This window comes from Podarcis pityusensis (assembly GCF_964106645.2).
Source record: "Podarcis pityusensis genome assembly, chromosome: 3".
NCBI lineage: Eukaryota > Metazoa > Chordata > Lepidosauria > Squamata > Lacertidae > Podarcis > Podarcis pityusensis.
In genome coordinates, this window is record NC_138026.1 from 1,688,275 (window position 1) to 1,701,854 (window position 13,580).

The 13,580-nt window shown below is 44.5% G+C and overlaps 2 protein-coding genes across 12 annotated transcripts in view; one reads left to right on the plus strand and one right to left on the minus strand.

The window, feature by feature from the left end:
* Positions 1–13,580, minus strand: part of RUNX2 (RUNX family transcription factor 2) — a gene marked incomplete at its 5' end in the record, with an annotated part of 232,070 nt that overhangs the window by 179,356 nt on the left and 39,134 nt on the right. The gene's annotated exons all lie outside the window — the stretch shown is intronic.
* SUPT3H (SPT3 homolog, SAGA and STAGA complex component) overlaps positions 1–13,580 on the plus strand; it is a gene marked incomplete at its 5' end in the record, with an annotated part of 301,070 nt that overhangs the window by 2,847 nt on the left and 284,643 nt on the right. The window contains one exon of one of the 3 annotated variants that reach the window (XM_080997477.1): positions 2,410–2,500. The exons of the other annotated variants lie outside the window; for them this stretch is intronic. Of the gene's footprint in view, positions 1–2,409; positions 2,501–13,580 lie in introns of those variants that run through there. 3 annotated transcript variants of the gene reach the window in all.

A 13,580-nucleotide genomic window follows, 5' to 3' on the forward strand; every position in this document is an offset into this window, starting at 1 on the left:
CTCATGGCAGGACCTAATAATTCCCCCACAACATGAGAGGATATTGCACCTGCTCATCTTCCAGCATGACATAAGCCATAATCTACCAGCAACACCTTTCTGCATTCTACATAGGACAAGCAGGCAGTCTCTGTGCAGAATAAAAAATGGACAGAGATCTGATATCAGAACTGGCAATACAGAAAAACCAATGAGGGACATTTTAACTTTGCAGGGCACTGTAACTGATCTTAAGGTGGCCATATTGGAATGGAATAATTTCAAAGGGAGGCTTACATGAAGAGGCGTTCAATGCTATCCGTTCTGGGTTCATGGATTATTATCGCACTATATGTGTTAATTGGCTTGTCCTGCCAGGATGCCAGTGTTCCCAGCACCATTGTTCATTAACAACCAATTAATGAAATCCGTTTGCATTTCATTTCCCTCTGACCTCACGATTAGCAGTCCCTAGTACATGCCATGTGTGGGTATTTGCCAACTGATTATATCACTTCATGCAAATGCATAGGCTGCAAAAGCTAAATTCATAAGGCTTTGTTGTTACCACCATTGTGTGTGAAATGGGGAACATTTGGGAGGAATTTAGAAATTACATACTCTTACCCCAGCTCCTTCGATTTCACCCAGTAGTTTGTGTATATCTGGGACTACATTCAGTACATAAAATCCACACATTCTTTTAAAAAACCACACTGCATATGTGTAAAGCATTTGGCGTTCCAGAAGGAAACATTTGAGAATGTGTTAAGGCAAAACGTTGAAATATTAAGGGTGCATTGTTAATTTCAGAATGTTTCCAAGATTGAACTTACTAGATGGTTTGCAACTTAAAGTTAAATGGAACTGGTCAGTGAATGTAGTTGATGAGGTGTTTTATGGAATACCTTGTTTGGAATTCCTCCCAACCCCCCAACCCCCCCAGAGGTTCTCTTGCTTCCTGTTTTGAGCATTCTTCTTAATACCATAAGTCATAATAATATAGTACTTTTACAAAACATTTATAAACCTCCCCTTGGAATTTATTGCATACTTTTTTCAACAATGGTCCCGATTCACGTAATCAATCTTTGCATTTGCTGCACTTGTTTTTTGACTGGGTGATTTATTGGCCGGCTTTTAAGATTCTCTTACGTTTTTTCCCCTGTTGCTCAAAAGATTTTTGTAAGGGTTGCCAGCCTTGTTTCAGATCAGTGTCAGTGTCAGAAGCTTGAAGAATAACTTTTGTGGGCTTACTAAACGCAGAGGAAGTGTCTGAAATGTGATTAGTCAATTAACTACATGTTAACATGTAGCAGTGTGCAATTTAATAAACGTATATGTTTTAGCAATTATATTTGCATAATAATCTTAGGCACGGTTGAAAGTTAGGGGCTAATGACATTTCTGCATGAGCTCCTAAAGCAATAAGACATGCTAGACACTGCATTCCCTGTGATTATATGCACCCCAAGGGCAACATTAAGGCACAAGGCCAAACCCCAGAAGTGTGATAATCCCCCAGAAATTAATTGAGTGGAATGTTGGAGGCTATTGAGAAACGTAATGCACACAGAGGGGTGGGGAGGAAACTAGTTAGACCTCTGCTTCCACTTGTGCTCTCTTCTGCTGGCAAGAGGGTGATCGCCTCAGGCAGCAATCTGTTCCGTGAGAATTACAGAATTGTAGAGTTGGAAGGGACCCCATCCAGTCCATCTAGGGACTCCTGGAAGGGACCCCATCTAGACCCCATCTAGTCCAAACCCTACAATGCAGGAATCTCAGCTAAAGCATCCATTGACAGATGGTCATCCAACCTCTGCTTAAAAGCCTCCAAGGAAGGAGAGTCCACCACCTTCCGAGGGAGACCGTTCCTGGTCAAGCAGTTATCACCCTCAGAAAGCTGTTCAAGTCCTACCTTCCAGAGCAGGTGAAAACAAGCTTGCTCCATCTTCCATCTGGCAGCCCTTAAGATATTTGAAGATGCATGGCTTATTCCCTCTCAGTCCCAAGATATGTTTTCGGGCGAAATATACCCAACTCCCTCAACTGTTCCTCAGAAGCTTAATTGTTTTGGAGTGACATATTCCACCAAATGATCATGAAAACACCACAGTTCATTTGGTTATGATCATAACAGCATAATTCTAGGTTGCGAATTGGACTAGTCAAAAAAGATTTGGGCCAAATATTGTCACAAAATGGTCAAGTATTTTAAAAGGAATAACCTTTTGAGAGCAACAGAATATTACCAACATAATTGATGCTTGTGCTACTTATGACAGTAAGTAAGCTCCCTCCCCGCCAAGGAACTTAGCATAATGCACATCAGCCTTTCTCCACCTTGGGGTCCTCAAATGTTGTTTGACTAAAACTCCCATCATCCCTTGCTAGCAGGACTGGTGGTTGGGGATGATGGGAGTTGTAGTCCAGCAACATTTTATATTACTCTACTCATGGAGATGTTCCGAGGCTGACAGTATGCGACTGGCCCAATGTTGCCATTGAGCCTTATGGTCAGGTGAGAATTCGAACCTATGCCTGTCTTCCTGGTCTTAGTCTGGCCTACTGCCTGCTAGACTTTTGCCTCTGTTTGGAGATGTCTAAAATTATAGTACGTTGCTTCACTGGTTGTTTTGCCCCAATTGCTGCAGAGCTAGGAGATAACTAGCACTAAGGTAATGACACCATAATGACACACAGAAGTATTCATTAAATGTTTGACTGGTGTCAAATAAGAGTTGACAATATTTGACTTGCTTTCCAAGCCTAAATAATTTTCTTCAGTTTAAGCAAGGGATTATTGTGTCCTCTACTCCTTGCTTGCATATACTTCAGAGCCCCTGCCTTACTTACCAGATCCTTTTGTTTCTCTTTCCACCTCCTAGACAAAATTGTCAGCAAGGCAAACCAGGGATTTATTTGACCTTTCATTCTTAGCAGAATTCTATGAATACTAAACTACCGTAATTTTCCGTCTATTAGATGCCCCCATGTATAAGACCCCTCCTATTTTGGGGGACTCAATTTTAAGAAAATGAGGGGAGATTGTCCAAAGTTGTTGAGCCTCCCCACCCCCCAGCTGTGGGCAGGAAACACTCCCTAGATCATTTTAGCGGCAGCTAAAAAAGCCAATGCAATTCTGGGCTGCATCAATAGGAGTATAGTATCTAGATCAAGGGAAGTAATAGTGCCACTGTATTCTGCTCTGGTCAGACCTCACCTGGAGTACTGTGTCCAGTTCTGGGCACCACAGTTCAAGAAGGACACTGACAAACTGGAACGTGTCCAGAGGAGGGCAACCAAAATGGTCAAAGGCCTGGAAACGATGCCTTATGAGGAACGGCTAAGAGAGCTGGGCATGTTTAGCCTGGAGAAGAGGAGGTTAAGGGGTGATATGATAGCCATGTTCAAATATATAAAAGGATGTCACATAGAGGGGGGAGAAAGGTTGTTTTCTGCTGCTCCAGAGAAGCGGACACGGAGCAATGGATCCAAACTACAAGAAAGAAGATTCCACCTAAACATTAGGAAGAACTTCGTGACAGTAAGAGCTGTTCGACAGTGGAATTTGCTGCCAAGGAGTGTGGTGGAGTCTCCTTCTTTGGAGGTCTTTAAGCAGAGGCTTGACAACCATATGTCAGGAGTGCTCTGATGGTGTTTCCTGCTTGGCAGGGGGTTGGACTCGATGGCCCTTGTGGTCTCTTCCAACTCTATGATTCTATGATTCTATGATTTCCCGCACGCAGGTAAAGGGAGTGTTTCCCTCGTGCAGCAGCATCGGGGAAAGCTGCGCGCCACCAGCCAGCGCCCCCAGAGCACTCCCTGCGCCAGCAGCACCTCCCCACCCCGCCACTATCCGTGTATTGGACGACCCCAGTTTTTTGACATGATTTTTGTGTCAAAAAACCTTGACCACTGCACGGAAAAATACAGTGGTACCTCGCAAGACGAATGCCTCGCAAGACGGAAAACTCGCAAGACGAAAGGGTTTTCCGTTTTTGAGTTGCTTCGCAAGACGATTTTCTCTATGGGCTTGCTTCGCAAGACGGAAACGTCTTGCAAGTTTGTTTCCTTTTTCTTAAAACCGTTAATACAGTTGCGACTTGACTTCGAGGAGCAACTCATAGCACGCCGTGTGCGTCTCCGTAGGGGCAAGAACGCGTGAAGGCGGGTTCTGAGGGAGAGGGAGCTTTGTTTCGGCGAAAAATAGCAAGGCGCGCACACTTCCCTCCCCACAACTCCCAGTTAGGGAGGCCAGGCTCCGGGGCTCTTCAGACGGGGCTCCTTCCTTCTCCCGCCCCCCAGCGCCCCGGCGGTGACAAGAGTGCCTGCCCGGGCCCTCCGGCCCTCGCCCTGCGAGGGGCGCCCCCTACCTGCATCTCCGCGCTTTCCAACCCCGCGACGTTGACGGCTGCGGCAAGTTTGCCTCTCGGTGTGTGTGCGCGCGAGTGTGTGTTCTCCTCGCCCCGCTCGAGTTAGTCCCGGCGCAGCGCAGGCAGCAGATGAGTCGCCCTTTGGCAGTGCGGAAGGCGCCGGGCCAGGCAAGGTCAGCTCGGGAGCCACCGGGGACGCGCCCCCGCGCTCCTCTCCAACGGGCTGGATGCACCCCTCTCCGCTCGCGCGCTTCTGGCTGGCTGGCCGGCTGCAGCAGCAACAGGGGCAATAGGCATCTGCCGACGCTCCCTCCCTCCCTCCTGCCCGCGGCGGGCTGGCTGGCGCTCTCGCTTTCTTTCGGGCTGCTGCTGCAGAAGGGATTTTGAACCAGACAACTTTTAGGCCGGTAGGAGTTTTGACTACCGCGGCGACAGCAGCAGCAGCAGCAAGACGGCCCCGACTGTAGTGCAAAGGGTCGGAGCAAGGCGAGCCGAACCGATCCCAGGGGCTCAGGCAGCAACCTCCGCCCCGCCTCCCCCCAAGCCCCGCGCCCGCCTCTCCCTCCCTCCCAAGCACCCCCCTTTTTTGCGGTTTTTGAAGACTTTGGTGATTTTTGAAGCTTTTCCAAAACTTTCCCGACACCGTGCTTCGCAAGACGAAAAAAATCGCAAGACGAAAAAACTCGCGGAACGAATTAATTTCGTCTTGCGAGGCACCACTGTACGGTAATTCTAATATCAGGGTTACTGAAGTCTCTCATGACTATATATCTCTCCTCTTGGAAAGTTTGGTCACATGATCTAGGAAGGAATTACCCGGGTCTTCTGCCTGGCTTGGCACTCTAGCACACCACCACACAGTGATTATTTATTTTTACACAAATGCTCTCAGTGAACTTCCATGTTCAGTTTCATAGATTTCCAGGTTTGTCACTGGGGGCCCAAGTTGTCTCGGTGTCTAGGAGTGCCAGAGTGCCTTTCACTAACTTCCACTCGTATGATAGCGATAGCTGTAACTGTTAAAACGTCTGCAAATCACAACTTTCTGTGGTGCTCTTGAACTTCCTCAGTAATTACTGTTGTTCTTCTGTGAATTCAATTTAGTTACAAGCCCAAACAACATTATTTAGTTTTTCAGGCATGTTGTTAACTTACTATGAATGCCCTCATATCTACTGACCTTGTACTATAATGCTTCTCTATATTGAGCCACAAATCCAATTTGTGTGGTTTGCAAAGATGACTTGATTAGGAGTACAGTTATGTTTAGATAGGTGCTGAATGGCACAGGTTCTGATCAGTAGAATTAATTTTGTTGGACAGTCCGAGGATGGAATTCATTGGACAACCTGAAATGGTTCACTGTGGCCATGGCTAAGAAAATCTCAAGCACATGGAAGATGTAGGTATTACTGGTACCTGAGAACTGGGAATAGTTATTCAACCCTGCATTGGACTATCACCTTAGGTTTCCAAGGGCATCTAGGCATGTTGAATACTTTTCCTGGAGTTACTGTTAGTGAGATCTGATTTGTGTTGTGAGTACAGAAAACAGTGTTCTCTTGAAAAGAACCATCTCTTGCTATAATAATAGAAAATCTTATATTCTTAGAGAGAGCTTCACCATGAGACTCCAGATTAGCTGTGCTGATACAATTCAGTATGTTCACAAATGTGTCAACATGATTTCAGAAGTTCAAGTAGATGTTGATGTGATTTTGATTGCTTCTGCAGTCAAATTATGCTGATTCTGCTGTTTTAGTGAAGTATCCAATAAAGTTTAAAAAGCCCATAAGATTCTTGGGCAAGCATAAGAAATGACATAATTTGACATATTGCTATTTTTCACTGCTAGGCTTTCACTACTTATCCGTACCCCAGCCAGCCACAAATATTCTTCTCCTGCTGCTCCTTTTTAAGTTATTTGTGTCACAATGAGCTGCCTCAGAATTTCTACATACAAAGCATAATTCACCCTAAATCAGATTGTCCCTATTTACCTCTATTTTTTTCTGTAAAGGTATTACAATATGACATCTTTACCCCCAGCACAGCTTTCCTAATGTTGGCTGCAACATCAGGGCAGCAGCTTGCAATCTATGGAACCAAGATATAATGCGCAGTGCCAGAAATGATTCTGCAGAAGCCTGTGTATATGTTTTATTTACACAAACACACACACATGCACACCTATATTCTATTTATAAAATTATTTCTATACTCCCATAACATAAAATATAAGGGTGGTATACAACAATAAAACACTATTAAAACAATGCAGATAATCATTAAAGTGACCGGCTAATCAGTTTCAACAACTGCAAAGGCCTGCTGGCATTTAAAAAAACCCACTCTTCCAGAGATGCCGCTGAAAATAAAAAAGCAAGAATGCCTTGCCCAGTCTCTGCTGGAACAGTCTGTCTCAGCTTGGGACCTTGACACTAAATGCCCAACTTCCAATGGAGGCCAGTTGAACTTCTGTAGTGCAGGGGGCAGCTAACAGCAGCACACCTCTAATACCTGCTCTGAGGGCTCAGGGGGTCTTTAAAGTAACCAAGTTGTTCTGGGCTTTGTGTGTCAACGCAGGAGCCTTGAACTTGTCTCGATAGCACATGGGCAGCTGGGGCAGATTTCTTAGCAGAGGTGTCCCATGCTGCCAGCCACCCTGAGGCCGCTGGAGCTTGCGCCTGCCAGGCCCAAGGACAGAGAGCACACGGTACTCATCCGGCCGTGAGGCTACCGATGCAAATATTACAGTGGCAGAGTGTTGTTGCTTCTTGAGTCGTGGGTTTGGACTACTGGAGGCATGAACTTTCTGCAGTTTAGTGTACTAGGCTATTCTCTTGCCACACGCCTTGGCTTCTTGGAAGAGCCTGACGCTTTGCTAAGCTCGCATTCATTTCAGTGAGACCTTTGCAAGAAAATGGCTCAGAGGGCTGTCTGTCCTTGATGGCACACCCAGTCTGAAAATTGAGCTGGTCACCTCACATGAGTTCTTACACTTTAAGCGCTGGCCATTAATTATGCTGTTCCTGCCAAAATAACAATATCAAATATAATGGCTTGGATCCAGACCTGCTCTTGTACACGTGGAATAACTTTTCTAAGTTTTGCCTCTTTCCCCTCCCTCCGTAGCCCAGCCTGTATCACATCTCATACTATTCTGGAGGGGCTACATTTGGGAGGAGACCTCATGTGTACAAAACTTCCTTCCATAGATAGGCATTCTATAGTGGACATCAGGGAAAATAACTTGTTTTGCAGTGTTTTCTTAATGGAGAAAACTATTTGCAAATAGTAAAAATCCTGCTTCTTCCTTATAATGAGTGAGTGACAATAGGTTGTAAAGAAGGATGAGCATCAAAATTTATGAACTTAAAGGCTCTGCAATGTATCCAGGGTCATGAATTCCTTATGACACTTCTTAAATAGAAAAGCAAGCAAGATTTGTTGGTTTTGCTTATATAACAGTAGAGTATTAATCGCCCTCCCTTGCAAGTCTTGAAGAATAGAAACACAAGGAGCAGCAAAATAGGAATCTCTCGACAACATTCTGTTTTATTGTAATGAGAAAATAACGGCATTTCCTGTGGTTCCTGTACACATTTCCTGTTGTGATGGTTTGTAAGGGAACTTGAGTTGATTCACACATACATCTATGTCACATATTGATTTAATTCAGATATGGCATGAAGCCATGTTTTGATGCTCTTAACTATCATAACATCCATGTTGACAAAGCATGACTTCTGACCATCTAGCTAACTAAAATAAGAGAATGTGGGTTGAAGCATATTTTTGAAACTATGGTTTACACAAGCTAGTTTGATAAGCTATGGTGATAGTCTCTGCTCCATCTTCATAAGCTGCTATGTCCTAGAGAGCAGTGATGAGGAGATGGAAGCCCAAAGCAGTTCTCTCCCTGGTAGTTCCCTAAGCACCCCTTCCTCACCACTGGTCTTGCTCTGGCTGGTGGTTCCCTGTAATCAAAGACCCACAATGCACCCGGGTTAAAAAGCATATATCAGTATACAGAGGTTACAATGGCAGTAATTAAAATACCTGATCTCTATCTGAAAACTTTTATTTATTTCATTAAGCCCGTAGCCTTGTTTTCTCAGTCTCCAAATGCATCTCAGTCCTCTAGCTACTCTTTCACAATCAACTTGAAGCAGGTACAGAGCAGATTACTTCTGTTTTTGAATTTGTTGTTGTTTTCATGTCCCAGGTCTCTTCATGGGTTATGAAACTCCAAGGCACGTTGGTCAAGATCATGTCTGTGAAGCACTGACCAGGAGTGCAACCTTTGGCTCATGTCTGCCTATAGGTTTTTTGCACCTCTGTGGAAAACAGCTTCAGCTGCTGTTTTCATTGTTCCAGAATGCCCGTGAAGAGCTTTTGGGCAGCTGAAGGCAAAACATGCTCATTTCGATCTGGGAAATGGCATTGCGAAAACTTGCCTATGCCAGACACAAGGGGTTTCTATCCAGTGAAGTCATCTGGTTAGAACAAGGACTTGTTCCACTTGTGCATCAGGACTTCCTCTCTTCTCGTGCACCCCTTGCCCACACCCCCAAAATCTGTTATGGGGTTTCCCCCACCTATCTGGAGAAGATTGGGGTTGCGGGAAGAAAGATCTGCTGTAGAGGCAAAAGTCCTTGTGCTAACAGAACAGCTTGGTTGGATACAACTCAAGAAGTGTGTTGCTGAGGAAGGCAGATAATCAGCAGGGTCAGACCTTTACCTAAATTATTCTGGCAAAAAGAGGGAGGAAGACAGGTTATAGCCAGTGCTTTTTTTCTGGGGGTGCTCAATGGTATGCAGCACCAGCACCTCCCCCCCCCAAATGTCAAAAGTGTGGCACTTGCTGTAACAATTTTATGGTGAGTATCTGTGCCTTTTTTTCTTTTTAAAAAGCACTGGTTATAGCTGTATAAGAAACTATCATTGCTATGGATTTTCTCACCTACCTATCACCTTGAATAGTAGACTTCCTTGCCATACCACAAATAGTAGTGTACTAATCTGTGCAGTTTGACAGTAGGTCAAAGTGCAAGTATATAAATAGGTTCCGCTCCGGCGGGAAGGTAAATGGTGTTTCCATGCGCTGCTCTGGTTCACCAGAAGCGGCTTAGTCCTGCTGGCCACATGACCCGGAAGCTGTACGTGGGCTCCCTCGGCCAGTAAAGTGAGATGAGCGCCGCAACCCCAGAGTCGGTCATGACTGGACTTAACGGTCAGGGGTCCTTTACCATTTTTTAAATTATTATTCAACTGAAGTTTCTGAGTAGATTTGAGGTTGAGTGCAACAGGTATACAGCTGAGTTATTCAGAGAAGCTATGAACTATGCCGAGCAGGGCTGCTCCTAACAGAATATTAAAAACACGATAAAACATCAAACATTACAAAATGTCAGACATACCTATTGTAGCAAGTGTTAATGGTAAGGATCAATGGGGCAATGGCATTTTATTGCCCCATAATAAAGTGCCTGGCGTGCTCTGGTCCATGGGGTCACGAAGAGTCGGACACGACTAAACGACTAAACAACAACAGGAGCAGCCCAGGAGGAGTACTACTACTATTACTACTATCACCACTACAGTCATACCTTGGGTTGAAGTAGCTTTGGGTTGAGCTTTTCCGGGTTGTGCTCCGCGGCGACCCGGAAGTAACGGAATGCGTTACTTCCGGGTTTCACCGCATGTGCAGTTGCTCAAAATGACGTCACGCGCATGCACAGAAGCGGCGAACTGTGACCCGCGCACGTGAAGACGTGCAGACGCGGGTTGCGTTCACTTCAGGATGCGAATGGGGCTCCGGAACGGATCCTGTTCGCATCCAGAGGTACCACTGTACTACTATTTGTATTTTGGAAAAGGTGGAATATGCCACTTGGTATAATTAGTGAAAGTGCTGAACGTCAAGGAATTTAGTAAGGAATCATTCTTTCCTAGGATGCGCTTTATTACTATCCTATGTTTTGCTTCACATTACTTCCAGATTAATTGGAGAGAGCTCATATAAGTTGAAGATATCCTCTGCTTTGAACAGCAGCATTATTGCCTGCTTACAAGCGGGTAAATAACCCAGAGGGTCTCTGCCAAGGTTTCTTCCATCTTAAACACTGATCCTTTCACATTTCTTTACTACAAATAACATCTTTGAAAATGGTTGGCATTGGTAATACTTACGTCTCCTAATGTATATGCATTCACATGATCACTTAGGGAGATTATTTTCCATCTGTAATGCCACCATGGATGCAGATAGAATGTGGAAGTGGTTAACCACTAGAATGGGCCCACTGCCTTCGCTGTGTGGTGCTAAGGAACCTCACTTTCTTGAGTAACGCTAAATAAGATTCAGTACCACTCACCCTGATGTATGCTGACCTGGGCTGGAGTGGAAACTGCTCAGCATTCAGTGTGCAAAATAACAGATTACAGAGAAAGTATGATAGCTTTCATACAGATGACTATAAATGAAAGCTTTTTTAAATTAAATGTTATGTTTTTCATTTCATTTTAAATTATTTTTATGCATACCAGACTTTCCTTCAGAAGAAAGGAATTTGGCAAATATTACGTAGATTTAGCTAGAACCTCATAATTACTAGTTTTAAATAGTGTTAATCAAATATTATCATCTTCTTATGGGGGTTCATGTATAAACTACAGCATGTTGAAATAATCTGCATCTCCATCTGAACATCTGAATTCATTTTGTAGAATATGGCATGCAGCTGCATTTAAATTCAAAGGAAAAACAACTGCAGTACATTGACCTACTGAATATTACAGTAGGTTTTGAATTTCATGTTAGTTGGATTTATTGGAGAAAATTGATTTGAGTGCTTCTGCTTTTGGCTGAGATTTTTTTAATGTCCGGAAGAAAGGAAATGGGACATGCATATGATCAGACTTTGATGTGTAAAGAAGTTAATTATCTAAGCCAGCTAACAGATCTTAGCTGGGGAAGTAATTATTTTAAACGGTACAGGGTGGTCTAATGAGGTGCAGGGTTCATCTAAATAAAATGTTCTACACCTACTTAGCTTATAAGCGTAATAACGTGGTCATAGAAAAAACGTTGCTAGCTGGTAGCAGTTGGAGCGTTCAGCATTCTTTCTTTCTTTTTGTTCATCATCACCATGTGCACATGTATAGAGAGGTGACTCGCTGGGTTTCACATGCCTGCTTAAAAGTATTTACATGACCCGAAGTTAAGAGGCCAGAGGGAGTGGGCACCCAAAGGTTGCCCACTCAGGCCAGGGCAGCTTGCCAGCTTGGGGCAGAGGGAGACGTGGGGAGAATGGGTCAGTTGCCTTCGCCTTGAGCTTGTGATTGAGGGAAGTCTCTACTGTAGAGAAATTCCTTCTCCTCCATAGTTCTTTCCAGTCTATTGGAACTCGCAGTTTCTTTCGCTATTGGATTTTGAGGATTTCTGTAAAAGGGGCAGAAAAGAGGGCAGGCAGCTGCCAAAGCAAATAGGGTTTTGATCGCTCAGGTTTTAGACTGAAAGCAGTGTCTTTTCTGCAGTCGGCCTGAGGCTGTGGAAGAATCTGCCCCCCACTGTTTTGCTGATTTTTGGAGAGGATGCAAAACCTGCCTCTTCCGAGAAGCCTGTTTCTGTTGACGTGCCCTGTGTTCCTGGGTTGCTGCTGCCATCGATTTTTAAAATTGCTTTTAATTTATTTGGTTTCTTCTTCAAAGTTTATTTGAGTCACAGGGTACATTTGTTTTCACCATCTTCTATGAATAATTTTGCCCTCCCAGAGTTAAATGAGGGCACTGTGGGTAAAGAGATTCAGACACTGGCCCAATGGCCATGTTCTACCTCCACTGCCTTTCACAAGTGGGGGGCGGGCGGGGGGGGGGGAGTACTGTTGTGCCCAGGTTCTAGCTCTGGTTTCCCACAGTCATCTGGTTGGCCATTGTGGGACCAGGATGCTTCCCATTCCCTTTGTTGTTTGAAAAGTATTCCAAATACACCGATAATAACAGCACAGGGCCTAAAGCTCAATCTCATCTATGAATTGTGTAGCTCAATCCTATGCATGTGTACTCAGAAATAAGTTTCAGTGGGTTCAGTCTCAGATGAGCCTGCATAGCGCAGCAGCCAAACTTTTCCCATGAGCAGGAAACCTGTGATTCCCCACCGGCCACGTCTGCTCTTATTGCTGTTTAGACTTCTGAAGTTTAGCACAAAGAATTGATTTATGAGAGATGTGGGTGTAGGGATGTGAATCAAGAGGATGAGAGTCAATAAAAGACCATTAAAATTATCTGGAGGAAGAGACAAGTATTACACCACACCATGAACAAATTGCTGTCACTCAAATTCTGGTTATTCTTTTAATAATTGCTTTTGCTAGTTGCCTAGTCTGAAAATTAATTGCATTTTGGTTCCCCTTCCTTTGTGTTGTCATCTTTAAATTGTATTCTCCTTAAAAATGAAATATTAATAAGCCAGTTTGGATTAGCATACAAATACTGTAACCCCTGCCTTTTAGCCTCATCTTCCATAGCTTAAAAAACAACACCACATACTAAAATGCCATGTTATCTCTAATACACTGTTGACAGAAATACGGGACAGCGTCTAAGAACATGGCAATCCAGAATTAGTATTCAAAATTACAGAAAATAACTTTATTCAAACCCAAGCTGCCTCCGGCATATTGAAAAATCACAGGAATCACTTGTTCTGTACTGCCGGGCAATGGCATCATGTGATGAAGGAATTCCCTTCTGTGGGCAAAAGGACACTAGAATATTGCCCAGAAATCCCCGTGACCACACATGTGCACACCACTGCATATGAATAATTGTACCTACGTACAGATTAGCAACCAGTGTACCCTGTAGGTAGACTGTACACATGTTGAATGCTACATGTGATGCACACGTATACAGGCCTGTGCAGAGCTTGTCCAATGCCCATGGTGGGAGTCTTGTTAGAATAACATAGTAACTCTAACCCCAAAGCAGCCGGTCCCTGGCAGGCCCCCCAGCAGGGCTTTGCCCTCCGAGGCCTGGGGCAAGTGTACCCAGCTGCCGTCCACTGCATGGGCCCTCATACCAGTGGCGGAGCGTGTGCTACTGCCACGCAGGATGGACATGGGGTGCCGAGGGAGCCTGCTGTGGCCGTACTGGCCCAGCCCTTGCTGCTGCTTCAAGTCAGTCCAAGTTTCCTAGAAGGCCTTTAGAGAAAAGATGGGG